Consider the following 4942-nt stretch of genomic DNA (forward strand, 5'->3'; position numbering starts at 1 on the left):
CGTCGTGTGTAGAACTAGATGCTGCAGTTTGCAGCTGGTTTGATTCATGTCGTGGGTCACTTACCAATGTATGTAGGCCTAATTGGCTATGACCTTTGAAATAGTTGAAAGTGAATCCCAGTAGTATCAAGTGAAACACGCATGCAAACGCCCTTCTGTCCCTCATTCCCTCGAACTCGATCTTCTACATTTGTTGTGTAAAAAGGACATAGCAAGTTTTTTGTATCAATGATCACTTTAGGATATTCCAGTGCATTTACATTCAATATATACTGTACCTTGAGTGAGGTAGAAATGCATATTGTTGCAAATATAAATACTGTTAATTTGTTATTTTTTGTAATTAATCATTTACTGAATTTCTTTGTAGAATATGTTACTATTATTTGGGTTTTTGTTCTCTGCATAACTGTCTCTTTCACCTATATTAATTCCTCAGCATTCAAGATGTTTGTAGGGTCCTCACCTCAGCTACCTCTCACAAGGTGCCCCTGAAAAAGGTGATGAAAGTTCTTGTGTAGTATCTAATCTATGACTATTAGCTTGTGTGTGTGTGTGTGTGTGTGTAAAATCTGTTGTCATTATTTTACATTTTTCTCTGCATAGCTGTCTCCTTCACCTATATTAGTTTATCTGTCTTTCTGGTCACAACAGAAATTCAAGACGTTTGGGTCCTCAGCTCAACTGACCAAGACCTTTGCTCATTGAAGGCATGAAGTAATTTGTGATGCCCCCACGATTGCAGTTTTTAAATCCAGATGGCTTGCTCTTTTTAACATGTGCGAGGTAAGTTATTTGTTGATTTTTTTTGTGTGTTTATTTCCTCATTTTAGTAAGACCAGCAGGCCTTTTTGTAACCTTTGTCACAAGTCTTAAGTTACAAGTATTTTGTAGGTATGTGTTTTGTGCCCTGTTTCAAGTTAAGTGCCAAGTTCAAGAGGATCATGACAGTTGGTTTGCTGTTGAATTTCTTCTCAGAGCTGGATGGTCTTTCAACAACACTGCTCCGGGTCTTCAGCAAGAAAGGTGCTTCTCATGCAAGGAAGATACAGAGGATCCTGGTGCCCATGACTCAGGTAAAACATGCACACTGCCATGCATCACAGTAATGCTAAAATTTCGAGATCTAATGTAATGGGGAGAAGTAGGGTGTCTTGGATCATATTGCATTTCTACCACTAATTTCAATCCTTCAGCCAGTTTTGAACTCATTGTCTTCACCTCAGTTCTAACTACAGCTGGCTTTACACACAGCAGTCCTAGGCAATGATATAACAGTCTTTTGCAGGTCAGTTGATGTGGTTGCTGCTCTGTTTTATTATTATTTAATTTTTTTATTTGATTCTCATGTCTGTCTGGCTTGCGATTCCCATGAAATGATCAGGGGAATTAAAGGTACACTGTGTACGAGTTTTAGTTGTTTATTTCCGGAATTCATGCTACCCATTCACTGATGTTACCTTTTTCATGAATACTTACCACCACCATCAAATTCTAAGTATTCATTATGACGGAAAAATTGCTATTTTCATACATGAAAAGGGGGATCTTCTCCATGGTCCGCCATTTTGAATTTCCAGAAATAGTCATTTTTAGCTGCAGAAATGACTGTATTTGGGCCATACTAGAAAATATTAGTTTATTACTTGGTAAGCTTTCATGAAAAGGTCAAATTTGGCAATAGGCAGCCCAGTTTCAATTAGCAGCGTAGTTGCAGTACCTTTTTTGACCATTTCCTGCACAGTGTACCTTTTTAAGGTCAGACGTCACATTTTGGCATAACTTCAGTACGTTTGGAACCAGGGCTGAGTGCTGAAATGGTACCGAGTACTTGGGGCTAATGGAAAAGTGTCAGAGCTGCACCATGCCATATCAAACAGTGATGTACTGTACCACTTCACTGCCAGTACCAACGATACACTACGCTACTAGATAAATGAGATGTGTCCTTTGTTTAATGTGGTTGTACCTGTACTGCGTTTATTCTTCCTGTTGGTTAAAATGTTTTTCCTGCATGTTTGTTTTCCTGGCATACATTGACCGGCCCTCATACGCAGACTGACAACATTGATGTGAAGAGGGAGTGCATGCTGAGGAGCTGACGGTCTACCTGAATGAAGAGCCAGACAAAGTGGTATGTTACAACTCGGCAGCTAGATCTGTCTTTTTTCGTTATTAGGTGGCATAGGGAGATCGCACACATCAGTGGCCTGCGAGGCTCATTTTGTTGGGCTCTGGTGGGCTCCTCCTGTGCTACCTGACATGTCTCCTGGCATCTCATCCACGTTCTGGACACTGCTGGAGGACACACCAAACCTTCTTGCATTGATGTGCCATCTTGGCCTCAGTTATGTGTTCTTTGCAAACACGAATCTGCCCAATTCCAGCTTTGCTAAAGCACCCTCACATCATCACAAACCCTTTGCCAAATTTCACGTTCAATCCAACACCAGTCATCTCTGATTTGTAGATCTCTGCAGGTCTCTATCTACCCATGAGGGTGTTGCACTTGCTGTGGCACATTGCGAAGGCCGCATTACTGAAGCAGCAGAAGTTATCTTAGAAGAAAACTTAAACTCAATATAGGTTTTAGTTCTGGAATACGATCGTGCTGTAGGGTAATAGTTTTCTCATAGTTTCACCTTAGACAACTCCCCCTTAGGAGACCAAACTTTGAGCAGACTCTTTTGCATTGGATGGGTGGGGTTTGACATATCTTTCTCTCTCATACAATTTTTGGTTGACAATGTGCCTAAAAGGGCCAAAATGTTCAAAATACTAATAATTGTGCTGGTGGGGCAGCCGTGGCCTAGTGGTTAGAGAGTTGGTTTTTCAATCTATTGGTTGCAGGTTTGAATCTCCCCTGACCTGTCACTACATCTCCATCCATGGCTAAAGTGCCTAAGGCAAGGCACCTAACCCCACATTGCGCCAGGGCCTGTAACCAATACCCTGAAAAGTAATAAATGTAAGTCGCTTTGAATACATGAAAGCGTCAGCTAAGTGTAATGTAATGTATTGTAACAATTTTTCACACTGTATACTTAGCTGTATGTGTAAAGTTTCTCACCAACACTCGTGGAAAGATCATGACCCTGTTTCTCAAAAGCACCGTTGTTAGTTAGCGACTTGGTATTTTGCCAATGGGAAATTGCATGCAAGCAAAGTTTTTACTGTAGTTACCAATGATGCTGTTGAGAAACATACTCCAGAATGGGGTCATAGCCACACCAAAAACGAAGAGAGGTAATTGAACATCAGTTTGATCTCACATTCAATTGCCTAAACAGGCAGTGTGAGGGCACACAAGTCAACATCCTCCTCATACCTTTCATAAACTATACTAAATATACTACTATACTACTTTTCCCATCTCTGAGTGTGTTAGAAATGCCCCAAACTTGCACTCACAAATACCGCTTACGGCTTCAATCATGGGTTTTGTTTACTGTTTTCCAGGATGTTGATCTGGACGGTCCAGCTGAAACGTATTGTCTTTGTGTGCGTGTGATCGGCAGAGAGTCCTCAACGACATTGGTAACGTACCTGTGGCCATTGCAGTGTTTGTTTTGGTTTATGCTCTTAATCTCTGTTACCTTCCAGAATGGAAGTACACTTTCAAATTTCTGTTTCATTCTAACCGTCTGTTTCATCAGTTTTTGCACTGCTTTTAAATGTACACTGTGTAAGATTCTTAGTTGTTTATTTCCAGAATTCATGCTACCCATTCACTAATGTTACCTTTTTCATGAATACTTAGCACCACCATTAGGGTGCATCAGTTGCCCCCTATGAAAAGATATGGCCTTGGCCCTATAGTAAAAATGTTCTACACCCAGTAAAAACACACTGTGTAAAATATTTTGAAATTTGGATGAAGTCTACCGGGGCCACCAGCCCCATGAAAATAGAAAATAATGGTGATAGTCAACATCTTGAATAGAAACAGGGCTGGACTGGCCATCTGGCATGGCGGGCATTTCCCGGTGAGCCCCGCACCCTCGTGGGCCCCCATTGTTTTATTTTTTACATTACTGAAAATAGGGGCCCATTAAGGTGCGGGGCCCACCGGTGAGTCAGTTCTCCGGCACTAATAATAACGAGGGGGCCCCCTTAAATCCGAAAGTGCCCGGGCCCTATTTATCGCCCAATCCAGCCCTGAATAGAAATGGACATTTTGCTGCATAAAGCTACCCAATAAAAACATAATGCCTCAGCTGTGTGATAAAAAAAAATTCTATGCACTGTAAAATCACTCTGTGGAAAATGTGTTGAAATTTAGATTAATTCTACTGGGTCCACCAGGCCCATGAAAATACAAAACAATGGTGATAGTGATGGGCAACCTGGATTCCAAAGTCCAGTGCCACATATTCCAAATATAGCCAATATACCATAATGAACCAGCTGACCCACTGCCAGTATCAAGCAAGAGATTGCGAAGTTGTATGACTTTTGTGTGCTTCACCTGTGGGCCTAGGATTGTACAGGTAGCTGTTAATACCTGGTGGAACATCTGTACTAAAGCTGTGAATGCTCCTTGGAATGACTTATGTTTTTTCAAGAAATCCCTGCAGTAGTTTCAATAGAGTACATACAATACAACTGTATGTGATGTTGGAAAGAGTGGCTTCCCAAAACCTGTACTTAAGTGGGCAGTCATGGGTGAGCGGTTAGGGCGTCAGACTTGCATCCCAGAGGTTGCCGGTTATGCCGGTCGGTTCGACTCCCGACCTGCCAGGTTGGTGGGGGGAGTAATCAACCAGTGCTCTCCCCATCCTCCTCCATGACTGAGGTACCCTGAGCATGGTACCGTCCCACCGCACTGCTCCCCATGGGGCGCCACTGAGGGCTGCCCCTTGCACGGGTGAGGCATAAATGCAATTTTGTTGTGTGCAGTGTGCAGTGTTCACTTGTGTGCTGTGGAGTAATGGCACTCTTC

The 4942-nt window shown here is 42.2% G+C and overlaps 1 long non-coding RNA gene across 1 annotated transcript; it reads left to right on the forward strand.

Annotated features, from left to right (window-relative positions):
* Window positions 1-158: 158 nt before the first annotated feature.
* Window positions 159-3497, forward strand: LOC134464683 (uncharacterized). Its single transcript, XR_010038020.1, has 5 exons — window positions 159-500; window positions 655-786; window positions 979-1076; window positions 2058-2134; window positions 3460-3497. It is a non-coding gene; the product is annotated as an uncharacterized LOC134464683 (long non-coding RNA).
* Window positions 3498-4942: the final 1445 nt, after the last annotated feature.

The sequence above is a fragment of the Engraulis encrasicolus genome, chromosome 15 (genome assembly GCF_034702125.1).
Source record: "Engraulis encrasicolus isolate BLACKSEA-1 chromosome 15, IST_EnEncr_1.0, whole genome shotgun sequence".
Taxonomy (NCBI): domain Eukaryota; kingdom Metazoa; phylum Chordata; class Actinopteri; order Clupeiformes; family Engraulidae; genus Engraulis; species Engraulis encrasicolus.